General features: G+C 48.2%; 1 long non-coding RNA gene across 1 annotated transcript in view; it reads right to left on the bottom strand.

Moving 5' to 3' along the window:
* Positions 1-1,516: 1,516 nt before the first annotated feature.
* Positions 1,517-22,308, bottom strand: part of LOC136847443 (uncharacterized) — a 66,125-nt gene continuing 45,333 nt past the window's right edge. The window contains exons 2-3 of the long non-coding RNA XR_010855750.1: positions 7,160-7,271; positions 1,517-1,861 (exon numbers count right to left, since the gene is read on the bottom strand). This is a non-coding gene — a long non-coding RNA (uncharacterized lncRNA). The remainder of the gene's footprint in view (positions 1,862-7,159; positions 7,272-22,308) is intronic.

Raw genomic sequence — 22,308 nt, 5'->3', positions numbered from 1 at the left:
TATTTATCTCGTTTTCACATTATTTTCCTTTTTCATTTGCTGAGGGATGCAGATGAGATATCTTTCTTGGTGTTGTCACGCGGGTAGGACTGATTCGGTCACGGGCCAGGAACTTGTTATCCTGAATTGCAGGATTTTTATGAGTTTTCCCAAGTACTACTAAGCTTAACGTCCGTTTACACACACACACACACACACACATAATGTTTACCCTAGATACGGTAAGAGGACGGTAACCTAGACCTGTAAAGAATGAAAATGAAAATTGTTTCGTCCCATTCAAGTCACTACACACACATATTTACTGATATATATATATATATATATATATATATATATATATATATATATATATATATATATATATATATATATATATATATATATATATATATATATATATATATGGTGTGTGAGTGTGTGTGTAATGACCTGAATTTTCATTCTGGGAAACATGCTTGGCATAGGTTGCCGTGCTCTTGCCACATCTGCGGGATACATGCACCCATATGTATTATGTGATTCTGTGGGAAATTCCCCGCACAACAATCTTTTCATAACATTTTTGTGTATTATCATGTTTTCATATGTTCTGTTTCTTACTCTGTAGAGTTATTAGTATCGTCTGTTGCCATAAGAATATTACTAATTTTATTTTTATTGTGAGTTGCCTTCTGTCAGGTAACCGACAGACGAGAACTACAGTATATATATATATATATATATATATATATATATATATATATATATATATATATATATATATATATATATATATATATATATATATATATATATATATATATATATATATATATATATATATATATATATATATATATATATATATATATATATATATATATATATATATATATATATATTTTTTTCCTGGGAAATGCTTACCATGAGCCAGTTATAGACTCTAAATGAATGATTTCGTTACTTACCTCTATTTTTGTATAAAATTTGACTGCTGTTGATTCAGGAAATCGTAAACAATAAGGAAAAACGGGGGAATTTATCTGAGTTGAGGGGTCTACTCACAAGGTATTTGTAAGTAAACACGTTAGGGCAAGTTTAAAATTACATGTATTTACATGAAATGAAATATCAGAAGATGAAATGGACTAATCAGGCATACAAGGCCTGAAAGATTAATTGTAACTGGGAAAACTTGAAAGTACATCTGGCAGTGTGGCGATGCTGACACAAGGCACAGTCAAGAGAGATTTCCACGGCTAACAAACCCTTTGTAAAGGGAGAGATTCACGAATTAAACGCCAGTAAGGACGCAGTAAAATATACATAGGACAAGGCAAGCACAGAGGGTGCCAAGAAGCCTTGAACACACGATTTTATGTAATTATTTAAACACAGGCATTTACGCAACACTGACCTAACAAGGCAAGGTTGATATGGAAATACTGCCACTTAGAAATGAAAATAGGAAGTTTAGTACGAGAATTAAAACAGTGTGACTGACTGGAAGAACCTTTGCAACAGATCACTTTACCTTGTAGAAGAGGTGGCTTCAACGAGGGAAATGGCGGCGGAGGAAGGGCTGAGGGCTTCACTGGTAAGAAGACTAAAGGTCCCTACAAAATAGGACCACGTGGTAGGGCATGGCTCTCTGAAGGAAGATGAATGGAAGGGGGAGATGTTTCTCGCTTGCATCCGGCAGTGTGTCTCTCTCTGTTCCTTTGGTGAGACCCTTATATGACTTCGGTCAGGGGTCAGGAGGTTACCCACAGGTAGATTGGGGTTGGTGTCATCTATGACTCAGTCTCAGGTGTGCATGCCAGCTGTCCTTTTCTCCTAATCTGCCTTCCGGTGCTCAAGGCTCCTCACAACCTCGTGTCTGTGTAAACAAAAGTTTCCCGCAGTCATATGTTTGAGAAGAGAAAGTTGAAAGGCAATTAAAGAATAAGGGAGGGGCCTATATTCCTTTTGCCCTATGACATTCTCTCGGTGAGACGTATTCGTTCTTGGTCTGAATAATAAACCCGATATCACACGTATAACATACAATTAGCGAATGATCTATAGCTAGAAGTGTTTATGAACTGTCGATGATTAGATTAATGTCAGAATAGCATGATACAGCGTCGACTAAGTTGTTTTTTTCGAGTGAATTATTAAAAACTGAACATCATGGAAGTGTCTAGCAACAACAGTGGCAAGAAATGGAGGAATCTTGCTTGCCTTGCAGATTACCAATATGATGATTTGGCAAGCAGGGAGCTAGGTTTTCTTATTGTTGAGATTAATAACAACTCCAGCCAAAAAGAAGCAAAAATATCCACAGACATATTGAAAGGATATGATCCTTCAAACTGGAGCAAGTCTGCAGAAAACATAATGAAAATAATTGAAGGAGTACCAAAGAAATTACAAGTGATTAAGAGACTTATAAAGAAAATTTACATCAATCAACACATTCCAACAAAGAAAATGAATAAGGTGAATATAGTGAATATACTGACAGATGCAATAGGAAAATGAATGCCTAAAGCATGTAATCTATGTAATGAGTGGTATAGCATTGTAAATCCACAAAAGCTGACCAGGAAATGCTATGCATACCACATACCTACTTATCCTACATGCGCAGAAGTCCAGCAAAATAAAAATAAGGACACAAGAGTATGTGAGAGGTGCTAAAAAAAGAGAGCAGGTGGGCATGTACTGCTAGTTTATTGAGAAAGCAGGCCGCTTATAAAGCGGCGTGCGGACGTCATACAAGACATACAATAGGATACTGGTGACCCGAGGTCAATTGTTCTCAATGTGAAATAGGACAGGTAAATGCAAATAACATGTAAAAATAAAATTACAAGAATGGACACAATAATGTTCTGACACATGTACAATGTAAACAGGCACAAATGAATAAGTAACAGATACAATTTTACATAGATAAAATATGGCTATTTAGCGTGACCTAAGTTCATGGGAAAGGCACTGTAGAAAACGGGAGGTTCACTATAGAAAACCTGTTGAGCCAGGACTTTACAACAGAAGGCGAAGACGTAGGATCCGAAGGGCGTGATGATGGCGGTTTTGGGGATATCCTCTGGAGCTACTGGTACCTGAAAGTAGGACTTCAACAGATCTAATTTAGAAAATATTTTGGCCCCGTGAAAAGAGGCCGCGAGATCTTGCATGTTTGGAAGTGGGTAGTGATCTGGTTCCATTGCGAGGTTGAGCCGCCTGTAGCCGCCGAAGGGTCTCCATGAGCTGTCCAATTTCTGCACCATGTGGAGGGGGGAGGCCCACGGGCTGGAGGCCTTCCTGCATATACCCAAATGCTCCATCTTGGCAAAAGCGTCCTTGGCTTCCTCAAGTCGCCGAGGGGGAAGCCTCTAAAAATTTGCGTGCGTTGGGGGGCCCTTTGTTTTAATGTGGTGGTAGATTCCATGCTTGGCAGGGGCCCCGGGCACCTGACGCAGTTCGGGCTTGAAGACGTCGGGTCCTTCAGCAGCTGGGCGTATTGGTGCGGGGCAATGGAGCAGATGGCGGGCGCGCTGGGGCCCGTCGCCAGAGGGAGGAGCTGGCAGGAGTCGGTGTCCATCAGGCGCTTGCGACCGATGTCGACTGCCAGGCCGAAGTGGGCGAGGAAGTCCACGCCCAGGAGTGGGGTCCTCACGTCTGCGACTATGAAATTCCAGGTGTACCTCCAGCCAAGGATGGAGACCGACAGGAGCTTGGTGCCATAGGAGAGGATGGGAGACCTGTTGGTGGCCGTCAGGGAGGTAGCCAGGTCCGGCGGGCGTTTGCGGTCCTCTCTGGATGGCGGGAACACTGCTCGTACAGCCCCAGTGTCGATCAGCATCATCCTGCCGGAGATGGTGTCATGGACGTAAAAACCTACTGGTTCTGGGCTCCTGGGTTCCTCTGCTGCCACGGCGGCCTGTGCTGTTGGCAGCCGCCTCCTCCGTTTTTTGGATGGGCGAAAGAGCAGGGGGGTTGACAATTCCGGGCGTCCTTGCCGTACCGCTGGTGGTAGTAGCAAGGCCCTGGTGGTTGCTTCTTCTGGTGATAGGTTGGCCGCTTCCTGGTGACGGCGCTTATCTTCCCCTCCACAGCCTCCTCCGGCTAGGGAGTTGATGGGATGTGCGGGTGTGGATGCTCGCTTCACTGCCCTCGTGGAGTCCGTTAGCTGCTGCACCATCCTGATCAGGTCGTCGAGTGGCAGGGTATAACGCTCAAGGATCTGGGTCCGAACCTCCGGGAGGAGCTGACAGAGGAAGATCTCCCTTGACAGGCTTATTTCCGACTGCCTGCTGCTGCCGTCCATCCTGGGTAGGATGAGGAGGTCCTGGATTACATTCCATGTCTCCCGGAGGTTCTGGTCGTGGCGGGGGTTGTTGGTGAGGTCAAGGGTGCAGGCAGCCCTCTCAGAGACCGGCAGGGAGCAGGTCTCGACGAAAGAAACCTTCAGCTTTTAGTAGGTGGTGGGACATGCTGCAGACACCCACGGGGCGATCTTCCTGTAGAACTCTTCCGGGAGAGCGTTTATCACGGCGTCTGCCTGCAGCACCTCGTCGGTAAGTCCCGCCATCCTGAACTGCCCCTCGACCCTGTAGAGCAATGATGACGGGTTGCTGCACGTGAAGGGAGGCAGCTTTATGGCGAGGGTGGACCTTGTTTGGTCCATCAGGACGGGCAGCACGCGAGGAGCGGGTACCAATGTAGAGGAGCACGCGAGCCTTGGCGTGGGGGAGGGAGCGAGCGGGTTTTGCGCGAAGGAGATATCAGAGTCCGTGAAGTTCATGGTTATTTGTATGTGGGAGGGAATGTCCACGTCCATACTCGCTTCTGCACTCTCACTTGGAATGGGTTACACTCGCCCCAATACACGCTTGGGAGTGCACCGTGTGGGTCCGCTAATGACGCCGGTGATCTGCCGACAAGAGTCGGTATGCCCAAATGCTTTGTTAAAGTACCGTATTTAGTCCGTTAGGGGCGTGGGGTAGTTCATTGGGCCAAAACTAGGTTGCCGTATTGGTCCGCTAATGGCTCCGGGAACTACTCCGGGGTCACCACTGTGAGAGGTGCTAAAAAAGAGAGCAGGTGGACATGTACTGCTAGTTTATTGAGAGAGCAGGCCACTTATAAAGCAGCGTGTGGACATCATACAAAGACATACAATAGGATACAGGTGACCCGAGGTCAATTGTTCTCAATGTGAAACAGGACAGGTAAAAATAAAATTACAAGAATGGACACAATAAAGTTCTGACACATGTACAATGTAAAAAGGCACAAATGAATAAGTAACAGATACAATTTTACATAGATAAAATATGGCTATTTAGCGTGACCTACGTTCATGGGAAAGGCACCATAGAAAACGGGAGGTTCACTATAGAAAACCCGTTGAACAGGGACTTGACAAGTATTTTGCTCAACATGTCTAGTATGGATAGACAATGTTATTAAATCATGCAGAGACTTAAGGCGATACTCAAGTCAAAACTCAATGCCGGAAACATAATGAAAGCCATAAACACATAGGCAGTACCAGTAATCAGATAAAGCACAGGAGCAGTGGAGTGGAAGAAGGCTGAACTCCCCTGCATAGACCAGAAAACTAGGAAACACATGACAATACACAAAGCACTACACCCAAGAACAAAATAATATAGACAGACTATACATAACACAAAAGGAACAGGGGAGAGGGCTACTACGCATACAGGACTGCGTCAACATTGAAAGCAGAGCATTGGGGCAATATCTGAAAACCAGTGAAGACGAGTGGCTAAGGAGTGAATGTTAAGGACTGATAAAAGTAGAAGACCCAGAAATATACAAAGACAGGAGAATGAAAAACTGAGCACACGAATGGCACAACTAACTAATGCACGGGCAGTACATGAGACAGACTAAAGAACTGGCCAGCGATGAAACGTGGCAATGGCTACAGAGGGGAGAACTCGAGAAGGGATCAGAAGGAATGCTAACAGCGGCACAAGATCAGCCTAAGAACCAGATATGTTAAAAAAACAATACATGAAAATAACATCACACTCATATGCAGGAAGTGCAATATAAAAGACGAGACCATAAACCACATAGCAAGCGAATGTCCGACACTTGCGCAGAACCAGTACAAAAAGAGGCATGATTCAGTAGCAAAAGCCCTCCACTGGAGCCTGTGCAAGAAACACGAGCTAGCTTGCAGTAATAAGTGGTACGAACACCAACCTGAGAGAGTGACAGAAAATGATTAGGCAAAGATCCTCTGGGACTATGGTATCAGAACAGATACGGTGATACGTGTCAATAGACCAGACGTGACTTGATCGACAAAATCAAGAGGAAAGTATCAGTCATTGATGTTGCAATACCATAGGACATCAGAGTAGATGAGAAAGAGAGAGAAAAAATCAGTAAGTATAAAGACCTGAAAATCGAAATAAGGATGTGGGATATGCCAGTGGAAATTGTACACAGAAACAGCGCACATAGTGAGAAAAGTGATGGACTCCTACGGAGGCAGGATGTAACCCAGAACTCCACACTATAAAAACAACCCAGTCGAATAGGATGACTGTGATAGAGCAAAAATAATAATAATAATAATAATAATAATAATAATAATAATAATAATAATAATAATAATAATAATAATAATTCCGTTCTACTGTAGTTAGCAATGTGTAAACCCCTCACAAAAAAGCAAACAGTGAACCATGCTACAAAAACATTTCACACTGACACAAATAATGAACACAAAAAAGAAAATATCACAGAGTACTTATAATAAACTTGAAATATGGGAGATACAGAGTCACTACAACCGTGTACAATAACGAATTAAATCATCACAGAAAATAAGAAAATAATTGGAACACACTATTCTCTACTCAGGCGAAGTTCTTGAGCTTGAGTACAGTAGTTACAGATCTACAGCCTTTTAATATTCCCAGTATTGTCAGCAATGTGGCCTGGAGGTAGGGTCTTGAATCACTAGTTGCATTAACCAAAAAATAGTTTCACAATTGATTACTTGAAACATACAAAAAACTAAGAACATGTACAACTATAATATGGGAATCGCACGTACAATCGGCACAATATTACTGCAAATAATAAATTACAACCATAACAGAAACAGTAGAAAAGCAGTAAAAATAATATGAACACTTACGCCATATTCCTTGAAGGTTCTTGAGCTCAAGTACAGAAGTATGGAAGATTCATAGTCCTTTAGCATTTAGTGTCAGCAACAATATGCCAAGTGGTTGGTTTTGAACCATTAGCTGCAAGAACCCAAAGATAATTCAAATTAAATTATTGTTGTAAAAAACAAGAAATTTACTCACTCAACTACAATAAATGTCCCCCCAACTCACACATAAACCCTAAACTCAAAGAACAACAAAATATTCACAAGAATATGAGAGTAGCATGCACAGTCAACACATTGACAAAGAAATGACTAAACATCCTAATAGCAAAAAAAGTGAAAAGCTATACAGCAATATACTTAAGCTGCCTTTAAGCAAGGTTGTTAGGCTTGAGTGTAGGTATGTCTTAACAATTCAGTGTTGTCAACGATGTGCCAGGTTAAGGGCCTTTAATTCATAGCTAATGCTCAAGACCATTCCATACTGACTACAGGGACATAGTACAAGTCACTGTGGACTGGATCATCCATGTCTGAAACATCATCTTCAGAAGGCAGCACATATGCAGTAAAGAACATCTCTGGTAATCTGTGATGCTCTACAGCCATGACCTACTGTTTTGGGGCTTCCAATATTACGTAGAATGAACTAGGCCATCATGGGGATACAGGAGTGCAAGGGACCTGTTGCTCAGGTCAGGTAAATTCTTCTTGTACTACAGTGCTTTGCCCTTCATCAGTTTAACTACCGTGACTTCCTTATCAGTGGCAACATGGTTGTCCTTCATGAGGTACCCCTGTCTTTGACAGATGGGTATTATGAATTGGAAGGCCTTTAAGAGAGCACCCCCAACCTGGACAGCACCCTGTTGCAGATTAACTCAAAAGTGCACTAATACTGAAGAAGTCCCATTGTTGCATCCTCATGATGTAAAAAGAGCTTTAGCTTTACACAAACAGAAACATCTTATTTTACCTCAGTTTCTTGGCATATACAAGACTAGAGATTCATTGCTACATGAGACAGTTTTGATGAATGTTTATCATGCAGTGGGTATAAAATACAGAATATCACGAGAAAATATCATGAGAGTTTGGTAGAATGAGGTAGATAAAATTTAGGCCAAAGGCCAAGCGCTGGGGCCTAGGAGGTCATTCAGCACTGAAAAGGAAATTGAGAGTAAAAAGATTTTACAGGTGTAACAGGAGGAAAACCTCACAGTTGCACAATGAGACAATTGTTTGGAGACGGTGGAAAGTAAGATCGAAGAAAAAGAATATGAACAGAGGTATCACAAAAGAAATGGAAGGGGTTGCAGCTAAGGGCCGAAGGGACACTGCGAACAACCTCAAAAAATGCTCAAAAAGTGATCTGCGTGAGGTGTACTGATGGGGTTACCCCACTATGGGGGAGGAGAGTTTGGTGTTACTTCTTACAGTTCTTTGTCATGTCGGGTAAAGCTATGGAAACATGTAAAGGCAAAAGTTTCCCTGCTTGTAATGCTCCTCTCACCCCTACATCCTTACAGTATACAATCCTATATCGCACCAAAAATGTACTTGTATGACTTTAAAATACGTAAAACCAAAGAAAGTGTGAAAAATAACAATGGTCCACACACAGGATTAAAGTTGAACAAAAAGACCATCTATGAAGTTCAACAAGTGTCCATGTCTTAGTTGATATCACAATCTTTAAAAGTAAATTGTATTTTCCTAACTATGCAAACCTGAGGTCCTTTACATTAGGAATTACTTACGGTGAAGCTGGACACGACCATTAAACTCTTGAACAAGGTGATTAGGCAGTAACTACCGCCAGGTAGGCAGGAATACCCACCTGCCCAGATGTAAACATTCCAGTTTGCCTTTCGGTCCAGGTTCAGATTGAGGGATGGCATGAGGCGGGCATCAAAATGTAATGTAAATATCTCAGGTTTGTATAGTTAGGAAAAATACAATTTATTTTCAAAAACTGTGATTTGTTCCGACACGATATACAAACCATTGATCCTTTACATTAGGAAGACTCACTGGTTGGAGGGAGGAATCTGAGTGAGTCTCTTGAACTGACTGGAGTTCTGCACACCTGGGGTACTCCTCCTGGTCAAAAGAGCGAGGAGGAATACCGTGCCTCTGACATATTGATCGGAATGTAGTGTGAGAGAGGTGCGAAATAATGAGCAGGAAGACAAGTACTGCTAGTTTATTGATGAAGAGAGCTGCTTATAAAGCGGGGTGCGGACGTCTGTGTACTTCACAGAGACTGCGGGTACAAAGATTTACAGATGACCTGAGGTCAAACTAATTCTCTACAAAAACAGGACAGGTTCATACAGAAAACATAGTGATCAATAATGTCTGATGCATAAAATAAATACTTTGTTACATGTACGTAAAGCATGATCATTTGGAAAGACAATAAATATACAATTTACAATTATGGTGATAAACATGTGTTCTGGTTGACACCAGGTCGATGTGGAGGCACCACAGAAAACGGGATGTTCACTATAGAGAACGCATTGAGCGGGGACTTTACAATACAACCCTCCCCTAAAAGAGGTGGCAATGGCTGATGCACAGCCACCATGGCAGGCAGCAGCAACAATTTTAGGGACCCCTTACCATTAGGTTTCTCACTGGAGTGACACCGTCTCCGCAGGATGATGTTGGTCGACACTGGAGCCATCATTTGTGTTTCCACTTACAGGAGGTGCCTTGCCCGCCAGACCTGACTGCTTCCCTGATGGCCATCCAAACGTCCCCATCCTCTCCTGTGCACCAAGGTCCTGTCCATTACGTTCTCCATCCTTGGGGAGTTACAGCTGGGAATTCATCATCTTGGGGGGGACACTCCTAAGGGTGGACTTCCTCCAGGACTGGCAGTTGGTTTGAGAACACCTGCTGGACATCGCTCCAGCCAGTTCCCGCTCATGTGCTGCCAAGCCCCAGGGTCCCGCCATCTGTTCCTTTTCCCCACCAGTACAAGGAAGGATTCCCTGAGGGTTCAAACCCGAGCTCTGTTTAGATGCCTGGGGCTTCTGCCAAACACGGGTATATTACTCATCAAAATGAAGGGCCTGATGCACGTGAAGTTCCAACAGGACAGTGCCTTCAGGAGGCCAAAAAGGAAATGGAGAGGATAGACATATGCAGTGAAGGCTGCCTGTGGGCCTCCCCCTTCACATTGTGCAGAAAGCGGACGGCACAACTAGGGGCAGCTGAACCTTGCAACAGAACCCGAAACTCACCCCCTGCCAAACATGCAGGACTTGACGGCCTCTTTCCACGGGGCCAAAATATTCTCAAAAATGGATCTTTTAAAGTCGTATTTTCAGGTATCAGTAGCGCTGGGGACATCCCCAGAACTGCCATCGTCACGCCCTTTGGGCCCCTACTTTTTCTCCACCCTCGGCCTGAGGAACGTGGAGTGCGACTCTTCCAGAGGTTGATGGAAGCATCCTGGGGAACCTGGACTTCTGGGCTGCTGGTTGACAATATCCTAATCTTTCCAGATCCCGGGAGGAACACCTGTGACACATCCGGAAGGTCCTGCAGCACCTGCAGGAAAGTGGCCTTTCCAGGTTCGACAAGTGCACCTTTGGCGTCGAGAAGGTGGAATTCCTGGGCCACAGATATCCCCGCTGATGTCCGCCCAATGTGGTCCCCAGAGTTCCCCACCCCTACCTCCATCAGGGCCGGAATTCACTCGAGATGGTTAACAGGAAAGAAGATTCATCCTGTCTTGTTGTTATGGAGGTCCTCAAGGGATGTCAAAGTCCTTAGTGTGGGCCTTTGTTCCAGGTTCAGATTGAGGGATGGCATGCTAAATGTAATGTAAATATCTCAGGTTTGTATAGTTAGGAAAAAATACAATTTATTTTCAAAAACTGTGATTTGTTCCATGGATATACAAACCATTGATCCTTACCATTAGGAAGACTCACTGGTTGGAGGGAGGAATCTGAGTGAGTCTTTGAACTGACTGGAGTTCTGCTCACTGGGGTACTCATCCTGGTCAAAAGAGCGAGAGGAATACCGTGCCTCTGACATATTGATCAAATGTAGTGAGAGAGGTGCCCAATAATGAGCAGGAAGACAAGTACTAGCTTTTTTATTGATGAAGAGAGCTGCTTATAAAGCCCACTGCAGACGTCTGTGTACTTCACAGAGACTGGCCTACAAAGATTTACAGATGACCTGAGGTCAAACTAATTCTCTACAAAAACAGGACAGGTTCATACAGAAAACATAGTGATCAATAATGTCTGATGCATAAAATAAATACTTTGTTACATGTACGTAAAGCATGATCATTTGGAAAGACAATAAATATACAATTTACAATTATGGTGATAAACATGTGTTCTGGTTGACACCAGGTCGATGTGGAGGCACCACAGAAAACGGGATGTTCACTATAGAGAACGCGTTGAGCGGGGACTTTACAATACAACCCTCCCCCCCTAAAAGACGGGGGCAATGTCTGATCAAAGCTGGGGCGACGAAGGGGGCCCCGCCCCTGATGTCAACTGGAGAGGGTGGTCGCTTTCCTAGGCGCCCACTGGAGCGGCTTGTTGGGGTGCCTTCCTGTCTGGTTTCTGGGTTTTCCAGGGACGTCCACGCCTCCTTCCTGTGCACGGGGCTGTCCGAGGGGCATCCTCTTCCAGGAATGCGGGTTTGAGACGCTCTATAGATATCCAGTCTTCCTGCCCGTGGGTGGCTACTCAGAATGCCTTCTTGTTCCTTTCCAGTACAAGGAAAGGTCCTCTATAGGGTCTAGTTAAGGGTGGGCACACGATGTCATCCCTGACGAAGACGTGGGTGGCGGAGGACAGCCCGGGGAGCATGAAGGGGGACGTCCTGCCAGTGAATGTCCTTTAGCAGGGGGCAAATTTTCCAACCCTGTCACAGAGCCTCTGCGTCCCTATGTCGTCCCTGTCTTCTGCGACAAGTTCCCACGGGACTACCAGTGCCTCCCAGACTTTTTTCCGCTGAGGAGGGGTCGCCGTTGGCTCTGGGGGCGGTTCTCAACCTGAGGAGGACCCAGGGCAGCTGGTATTTCCAATTCTTGGAGGAGTAACAAGCCATGAGGGACGCCTTCAGAGACCTGTGGAACCTTTCCACCATTCCGTTGCATCAGACATTATTGATCACTATGTTTTCTGTATGAACCTGTCCTGTTTTTGTAGAGAATTAGTTTGACCTCAGGTCATCTGTAAATCTTTGTACCCGCAGTCTCTGTGAAGTACACAGGCGTCCGCACCCCCGCTTTATAAGCAGCTCTCTTCATCAATAAACTAGCAGTACTTGTCTTCCTGCTCATTATTTCGCACCTCTCTCACACTACATTCCGATCAATATGTCAGAGGCACAGTTCTCCCGGTATTTGATGGCTCTTTTGACCAGGAGGAGTACCCCAGGTGCTGCAGAACTCCAGTCAGTTCAAGAGACTCACTCAGATTCCTGGAACCAGTGAGTCTTCCTAATGACTTGATCAATGGTTTGTATACGGCGGAACAAATCACAGTTTTTGAAAATAAATTGTATTTTTCCTAACTATACAAACCTGAGATATTTACATTACATTTTGATGCCCGCCTCATGCCATCCCTCAATCTGAACCTGGACCGAAAGGCCCCACACTAAGGACTTTGGACATCCCTTGAGGACCTCCGTCAGGGGGGCCATGGTGTGAGCAATCCCCAGGATGAATCTTCTTTAGTAGTTAACCATCTCGAGGAATTCTTGTACGGCCCTGATGGAGGTAGGGGTGGGGAACTTCTTGACGGCTTCGACCTTCGACGACATTGGGCGGACATCCTCGGGGGATATCTCGTGGCCCAGGAATTCCACCTTCTCGACGCCAAAGGTGCACTTGTCGAACCTGACAACGAGGCCACTTTCCTGCAGGTGCTGCAGGACCTTCTGGATGTGTCACAGGTGTTCCTCCCGGGATCTGGAAAAGATTAGGATATTGTCAACATAGCAGATGCAGAAGTCCAGGTCCCCAAGGATGCTGTCCATCAACCTCTGGAAGGTCGTGCCCACGTTCCTCAGGCCGAAGGTGGAGAAGGCGAAGATGTAGGGCCCAAAGGGCGTGACGATGGCAGTTCTGGGGATGTCCTCCAGCGCTACTGATACCTGAAAATACGACTTTAAAAGATCCATTTTTGAGAATATTTTGGCCCCGTGGAAAGAGGCCGTCAAGTCCTGCATGTTTGGCAGGGGGTAGTGGTCGGGTTCTGTTGCAAGGTTCAGCTGCCTCTAGTCACCGCAGGGCCTCTAAGTGCCGTCCGCTTTCTGCACAATGTGAAGGGGGGAGGCCCACAGGCTGGGAGCCTTCCTGCATATGTCTATCCTCTCCATTTCAGCGAAGGCCTTTTTGGCCTCCTGAAGGCACTGCGGGGGGAAGTTGTTGGAACTTCGCGTGCATCAGGGGCCCTTCATTTTGATGTAGTAATATACCCCGTGTTTGGCAGAAGCCCCAGGCATCTGGCAGAGCTCGGGTTTGAAGACCTCCGGGAACTCCTTCAGGAGGGAACCATACTGGTGGGGTGCGACGGAACAGATGGCAGGCTCCCTGGGGCTTGGCAGCAAGGGCAGAGACTGGCAGGACACGATGTCCAGCAGGTGTTTGAGGCCGACGTCAACTGCCAGTCCGAAGTGGGCGAGGAAGTCCACCCTTAGGAGTGGGGTCCTGACGTCCAAGATGATGAATTCCCAGCTGTAACTCCGGCCAAGGATGGAGAACGACAGGACCTTGGTGCCGTAGGAGAGGATGGGGGACCCGTTTGCGGCCATCAGGGAGGCAGTCAGGTCTGGCGGGCATCTGCGGTCCTCTCCTGTAAGTGGAAACACTGAACGCATAGCTCCAGTGTCGACCAACATCATCCTGCCGGAGACAGTGTCACTGTCGTAGAAACCTAATGGTAAGGGGTCCCTGGGTGTTGCTGCTGCTGCTGCCATGGTGGCCTGTGCAGTTGGCCGCCGCCACCTCTGTTTTTTGAAGGGCAGGGGGCTTCGCATCTCCGAGCAGCTCTCCCGAACCTGCGGTGGTAATAGCAAAGCTCCAGCCCCTCCCTCTTCTGCTGGTGGGATGGCCATTTCTGTTCGATGACGTTGACGGGCTCCATGGTGGGGTCCTCCGGCAGGAGGCAGTTGGCGGAGTGTGTGGACGTGGTCGCCTGCTTGGCTGCCTTCATGGAATCCGTCAGCTGCTGCGCCACCCTGATCAGGTCCTCGACCGGCAGGGTATATGTGTATATGCTGCCACAGGAAGATCTCCCTCGACAGGCTGATCTCTCTGTGCCTGCCGCTGCTGTCAGTCTTGGGGAGGAGGAGGAGGTCCTGGAGGGCATGCCACATTTCCAAGAGGTTTCCCTCCTGCCGGGGATTGAGGGCGAGGTTGAAGGCATGGGCAGCTCTCTCAGAGACCAGCAGGGAGCAGGTCTCAACGAGAGTGGATTTTAGTTCTTGGAAGGTGGCGGGGCCCGACGTTGTCATCAACCACGGGGCGATCTTCCTGTATATCTCCTCCTGGAGGGCACTGATGGCGATGTCCGCCTTCAACACCTCGTCCGTTAGGCCTGCTACCCTGAACTGCCCCTCAACCCTGTAGAACCTGGACGTTGCATTTTCCCTGGTAAATGGCGGCAGCCTCATGTTAAGGGCCGTCTTTGGTTGGTCCGTCAGGGGGGTCATTGTGTGGGGTGCAGGAATCGGCGTGGAGGTGTGTGTGGGAGGGGGTTGCAAGAGGGAGGTGTCTGCCTCCAAGAGGTTTGCGGTAATTTGTTCGTGGTTGGGAATGTCCGCGTCCATGCTCATTTCGCACTCTCACTTGGGGTGTGAGGGAATACTCACGCCAATACACACTGGGGGAGTGTGCCATGTGGGTCCGCTAATGACACTGGTGACCTGCCGACGAGGGTCAGTAAACTTCTGAATGCTTTGTTAGAGTGCCGTAGGTAGTCCGTTAGGGGCGTGGGTAAGGTTCATTGGGCCAAGACTTAGTTGCCGTTTGGGTCCGTTAATGGCTTCCGGGAACCACTCCAGGGGTCACCACTGTTAGAGAGGTGCGAAGTAATGAGCAGGAAGACAAGTACTGCTAGTTTATTGATGAAGAGAGCTGCTTATAAAGCGGGGTGTGGACGTCTGCGTACTTCACAGAGACCGCAGGTACAAAGGTTTACTGTACAGGTGACCTGAGGTCAAACTAACTCTCTACAAAAACAGGACAGGTTCATACAGAAAACATAGTGATCAATAATGTCTGATGCATAACATGAATACTTCTTTACATGTACATAAAGCATGATCATTTGGAAAGACAATAAATATACAATTTACAATTATGGTGATAAACATGTGTTCTGTTCGACCCCAGGATGATGTGAAGGCACAGCAGAAAACGGGATGTTCACTATAGAGAACACGTTGAGCGGGGACTTTACAGAAGGAACTGCAAGATCAAATGTCAGATACTGGACCTTTTCACACGAATGAGGAAACATAACTCATACGAAATAGGCTGGGAAGAATCCAAGTCGGAGGCAGAAGGGTTTTCCTTATTGCCAGAGTCTCCGTCCTCCCCTTGCTAGAGGAGGGAGCGGAATTCCTTCTATGATTCTAAAAGAAAAATAGAACAGGTGCTCGATATGTAGTCTTACTGCATCGGATGCCAGATCCAGCAAGTGTCGGTTTGAGTCCTATTCTCATCCCAAAGGAGGAGAATTAGGAGGACGAGGAAGGAGGAGGAGGAGAGGCCAGTCACTCCAGGGATCCTTCCCACTTCCAGAACCAACACCTTAGGCAAGATGCTACTTGTCCGACCACAGGAAGACAAGAGTGTGGTCTATGAGACCACATCTTGCTTCCAGACCGACAGAAATTTCTGGAATAAGGGAAAACTTCAAGCTCTGGGTGGAAAGTAACAGGCGTCGTACCCAGCTGCCAAGTACCTCCTTCAATCGGTTCACGAAGCCAGGAGAAAGATGTGTGCAAGTTAGGAGAGATAGTACTATTTCATCGATGACATCAGGTTAAGAATGTCAAGATTTTGGAAAGTACTGCAGCTCCTTAATAGGACAAAGTAACCATCATCCAGAAAATCAAGGAGGAGGAACAGAAATTTCTCGAACCTGACAAAAGATGCTGATGGATTCAGAGTCCACTTATGACATCCGAGAAGTGGAGAGTATTAATACCCTCCACCTGTTCTTCCATCTACACCAAGGCCGGAGCAAGATGAGAGATGGTCCTACAAGGGCAAATCTCTGTCTGACGGCTCTCGTAAGGGTGAGTGCAGAGATTGGGACAGAAACCATAAACAAGAGTCACATGCCACCCAGGGAACAGTTCCCTGGGATAGCAAGACTGAAGAAGCTTCTCATCAGTAGCTAAATCTTGACTGAGGAGAAAAAGGCTACTTCAGATAGACTGTAAAGTCTCTCCCGAGCGAGTTTTCTATGGTGACATCCCATTTTCTTTGCCTCTACATTTGTCCTGGCATGACGGGTCATGCAGATCAATCATTTAAACTATGTATATAATTATTTACCTGTCTCCAATTTGTATATCATGTACTTTCGCAGGCATCAGATTGTGTTCAACTCCATTTCTGTCCATTTGTACAATTCAAAGTGTATTTGTTATACCCCCTACAACAGATTAAGATTTCTTTAGAAATGTTACAAAATCAGTCTACCATCAGAGGAGTGGTACCGCTCTCTCTCTCGCTCCCCTCTCCTATCACAAACAGATCCCCCTCTCGGACTCCGCCATTCATATGTCCCCTCTCAGCAAATCTCTCTCTCTCTGAAACAGGTTTCTCTCTCTCGAACATCATCCTCAAAAAGAAATGGATATTCTAAGGAAACGTTAATCTTTCCTTTAAAATAGATTTATTATCAACAAACCCAACAAGTAATAAATGAACAAAGAAAAGATTAAAATGCATAATAAATGACTTATCAAGTCAAAATGGTCTACTCAAGATTTATTCTTACTCTGGTCCAAAAGTCTTACTATGACTGAAAAGTCTTTACACTATCAAAACTCTCACTCATTTCATGAGACATTATTTGTCTAGTCTCAAAGTCAACCACATGAGAAATAACAGAAAGATTGGGGTCCTTTCCTAAACCACAGCAATGACCGACATCTGTCAAGAATTAACAAAATCCAATCTCCCACAAATATACAGTTCATAATAATGAAAAGTTTAAAATGCATTTAATAAACGTTAAACAAAACACAATAAAATAGAATATTAAAGTGACATAAATGCTAAATCTTCAACTGTTTAAATTCAAAGTGTCTCGAATCATGGTAAAAATTCACAAGTTCTGCTTCACACAGAAAAACAAAAGTCTGAACTTTTCCTTATCTGCCAGTTTCTAAGAGATTTGGAACACTCAAAACTACGTCTGGACAATAACGCTCTTGCTTTGCTAATAATCGATCAGACTTACTTTTGGGCAGAATTAGACAAACAATTTATATTTTCTACAATTTTCTATACCAGCTCGGTCGTCTGTTTCACATATCAGAGCCAATATTGTGTGTTCATCAAGCCAAACAGCTGATAACCAATCATTTAAATGCAATGATTTTGTAACTGAGCGTTACCTGTCTCACTCTTGTATGTTATATATGATCTTTTCCTTCATCACACCTTATAACATGGTAATTCTAAATTTGTGTAACTTCCTGTATTTCGTTCACTGTATTTATTGTTAATTATTATTGACCTCAGGTTACCCTTGTTCTCATTGTATTCCACGGCGTGACGTCAGTCTGCCGCTATATAAACCGCCTGGGTCACCAATAAAGCAGCAGTAAATTTTTCCTGCTCGTTTCCTTTGCACCTCTTAAAGTGGCGACCCCGGAGTGGTTCCCAGAGCCATTAGCGGACTCACACGGCGACTCAGTCTTGGTTCCAGAAACTACCCACACCCCTAACGGACTCACAACGGCGCTGTAACCAGCGCTCGAGCGTGCTGACTCTCGTCGGCAAATCACCAGCATCATTAATGGACTCACATGGCGCGCTTCCAAGTGCGTTTTGACGCGAGTATCCCACTCTAATTTAGAGGGCAAGAGCGAGCATGGATGCGGACATCCCCTCCCATCGTTCAATTAACCGCTAACTTCGTGGATTCAGATGTCTACCTCCCACCCATATCCCCCACGCCCGCCCCCACGCAGAGGCTCTCGAGCTCCTCCACACCCCCTGCCCGCGCCCCGCACTCTCCCCTGCCCGGCAGGACAAGCAAAGGCCGCCCTAATCATAAAGCTGTCGCCTTTCACACAGGGGAACCCGTCGGCGTGGCTGTACCGGGTCGAGAGTCAATTCAGGCTGGCGGAACTCAACGACAAGGTGCTACAAGCAGACACAGTACTCAATGCCCTGCCGGAGGGGATCTACAGGAAACTCGTCCCGTGGGTGTTCTCCACACGCCCCCTCACCTACCACCTCCTAAAGAAGTCCCTCATCGAGACATGCTCCCTGCCAGTTGCCGAGGGGGGCCACCCGCGCCCTCGACCTCACCGTCAGCCCGCGTCAGGATCAGAGCATCATGGAGTCATGGGGCATAATACAGGACCTCCTCACCCTCCCCGACACCGACAGCAGTGGAAAACAACTCGAAATAAGCCTGATGCGGGAGCTCCTCCTCCTCCGTCAGCTCCTCCCGGAGGTCCGCACTCAAATCCATGCCCCTCGAGGTCCTGATCCACACGGCACAGCACCTAATGGACTCCGTAAAGGCAACGAAGCGGGCACCAGCGCCCGCACTCCCCGCCAGCGCCATCCAGCAGGAGGAGAGCGCAGAGGAGGGGGTTAACGCCATCACCAGGAGGCGCCCAACGCCTCACAGCAGGTGGGATCCCCCGGTTCCTTGCCACCACCACAGGCGGTTTGTCAAGGATGCCCGGAACTGCCAGCCGCCGTGTTCATTCGCCCGTTCAAAAAACAGGGAGGCAGCGGCCAGCAGGACAGGCCGCCATGGCAAGAGAAGAAGACAGGGGCCCAGAGCCAGTAGGCTTCTACGTCCGTGACACCGTCTCCAGCAAGATGATGTTGGTCGACACAGGGGCCGTTAGATCAATCTTCCTGCTGTCCAATGGGTCCCCCATCCTCTCCTACGGTACCAGGCTCCTGTCGATCTCCATCCTTGGCCGGAGGTATTCCTGGGACTTCGTCGTCGCGGACGTAAGGACCCCGCTCCTGGGTGCGGATTTCCTTGCCCACTTCGGGCTGGCAGTCGACGTCAGTCGGAAGCGCCTCCTCGGCACCGACTCCTGCCAGTCCCTCCCGTTAGCAACGGGACCCAAGGTGCTCACCATCTGCTCCGTCGCCCCCCACCAGTACTCCCAGCTGCTGAAGGAGTTCCATGACATGTTCAGGCCCGAGCTCCGCCAGGTACCCGGGGCCCCAGCTAAACATGGCATCTACCACCACATAAAAACAAAGGGCCCCCCCTGCACACGCAAGGTTCTGGAGGCTTCCCCCTCAGCACCTTCAGGAGGCCAAGAACGCGTTCGCCGAAATGGGATGAATGGGAATATGCAAGAAGGCCTCCAGCCCGTGGGCCTCCCCTCTCCACATGGTGCAGAAACCAGATGGCTCCTGGAGACCCTGCGGTGACTACAGGCAGCTCAACCTTGCAACGGAACCTGACCATTACCCCCTGCTGAACATGCAGGATCTCACGGCCTCCTTCCACGGGGCCAAAATATTTTCTAAGTTGGATCTCTTGAAATCTTATTTCCAGGTACCAGTCGCGCCAGAGGACGTCCCGAAGACCGCCATTATCAAGCCTTTCAGGTCCCACGCCTTCGCCTTCTCCACCTTCGGCCTGAGGAACACAGGGGCAACTTTCCAGCGGCTCATGGACAGCATCCTGGGGGACCTGAAGTTCTGCGCCTGCTACGTGGATGATATCCTTATATTTTCCAGGTCCCACGAGGAGCACCAGAGGCACATCCGGGCAGTCCTGCAGCGCCTGCAGGAGAATGACCTCGTCGTAAGGTTCGACAAATGGACCTTTGGCATCCAGAAAGCTGACTTCCTGGGCCACGAGATATCCCCGGATGGTGTCCGCCCGCTTACATCTAAAGTCGCTGCCATCACCAGGTTTCCCGTCCCCACCTTCGTCAAGGCCATCCAGGAGTTCCTCGGGATGGTGAACCCCTGACGGAAACCCTGAAAGGCCAACCAAAATCCTTAGAGTGGGGACCCAGCCAGCAGCAGGCCTTCTCCCTGACGAAGGCCGCCCTCGCCAAGGCAACCGCCTTGGCCCACCAGGACCCCACCACTCCCCTCCAGCTGACGACGGACACCAGCAGCGTCGCCTGTGGAGCTGTCCTGGAGCAGGTCGTCACCGGCGCCCCCAGCCCATCGCCTTCTTCAGCAAAAAGTTCAACCCTGCAGAGTCCCGACAGCATCTTCGACAGGGAACTCTGTGCAGTATACCGAGCAGTCCGGCACTTTAAGTTCCTCCTGGAGGGCACGCCCTTCACAATCTACACGGACCACCAGCCGCTGGTCCACGCCTTCACCAAGCAGGGGGACGCATGGTCTTCCAGGCAGCAGCGACACCTCACAGCCATCGCAGAGTTCACCTGCTCCATCAAGTACCTCCTCGGCAGGAAGAATCCTGTGGCAGAGTCAAGCTTAACGCGGTGCAGCTCAGGATCAACTACGAGGACCTCGCCAGGAGGAGGCCGCCGATCCAGAGACCCCAGCCTACCGCACCACCACCATGTCCCTGAAGTGGAGGGACGTGCCCCTCGCCCCCGGGGGCCCAAATCTCCTCTACAATGTCAGTACCACGTCAGCCCCACCCCTGGTGCATGCCTCCCGCCGCCAGGTATTCGACGTCATCCATGGGCTGTCCCACCCCTCCGAGCAGGACGACGGCCAAGCTGCTGTCAGAGAAGTTTGTCTGGCACGGAGTGCAGAAGGACGCGAGGACCTGGGCGAGGCAGTGCCTGCAGTGCCAAACCAGCAAAGTGGGGAGTCACACCGAGTCTGGAATAGGCGAGTTTCCGCAGCCAGGGCGGCGGTTCGGCCATTTTCACACCGACATCGTCGGGCCCCTTCCCCCGTCGGGCGGGATCAGATATCTCCTGACGGTGGTCGACCGCTCAACAAGGTGGCCCGAAGCCACGCCCATGCAAGAAGCCACCGCCAGCGTGTGCACCGAGGCCCTACTCTCCAGTTAGATCAGCCGCTTCGGCGTCCCTGACCACATTACAACCGCCTTCCTGTCCGATTTGTGGTCTGCCCTGGCACGGCTGCTGGGGACAGCTCATCACACCACCACGGCCTACAACCCCGCAGCCAACGGCTTGGTCAAGCGGTTTCACAGGTCCCTGAAGGCGTCCCTCATGGCCCGCTGCACCACTGAGGATTGGAAATACCAGCTGCCGTGGGTCCCCCTCGGGCTGAGAACTGCCCCCAGGGCCGACAGCGCCCCGTCCACAGCTGAGAAAACCTACGCCGAGACCCTCGTGGTCCTGGGCAAGCTAGTTACAGAGGACCACCACAACCCATCTGTCCAGAGGTTTTGCGACATTATCAGCAAGTTCACCCCCTGCAAGCGGACATATACCGACAGGTCGGTCACCTTCACGCCGCCCAGCCTGTCCTCCACCACCCACGTCTTCGTCAGGAATGACACCGTCTGCCAGCCCTACAGGGGGCCCTTCCGCGTGCTGGGGAGGAACAACAAGGCGTTCCTGATCGCCCTTCACGGGAAGAATGACTGGGTGTCGGTAGACCGCATCAAGCCCACCCTCCTGGAGGAGGACACAGACGTCACTACACCGCACCCTCCACCTGGACAGTCGTCGCTGCAGCCAGCCCCCTGTAAGAAGCAGGCACGCGGCCGCCCCTGGAAGCACCCGCCCACACCCGCAGCCAGCCGCCCCCACACACAGGGAGTTTCCCCGATGTCCTCACGTAGCCGCGGCACCCTTCAGCGCCCCAGCAGATACGCCGACTAATCAGATGTTACCCACGTCTTGGGAGGGGAGTATTTGTAAAGTCTCTGCTGAGCGAGTTTTCTATGGTGACGTCCCATTTTCTTTGCCTCTACAATTCGTCACACCTGGTGTGATGGGTCACACAGATCCAATCATTTAAACTATGTATATAATTA

Source organism: Macrobrachium rosenbergii, chromosome 16 (genome assembly GCF_040412425.1).
Source record: "Macrobrachium rosenbergii isolate ZJJX-2024 chromosome 16, ASM4041242v1, whole genome shotgun sequence".
In the NCBI taxonomy this organism is placed as follows: Eukaryota; Metazoa; Arthropoda; class Malacostraca; order Decapoda; family Palaemonidae; genus Macrobrachium; species Macrobrachium rosenbergii.
This window is presented reverse-complemented; position numbering and strand designations above follow the sequence as displayed.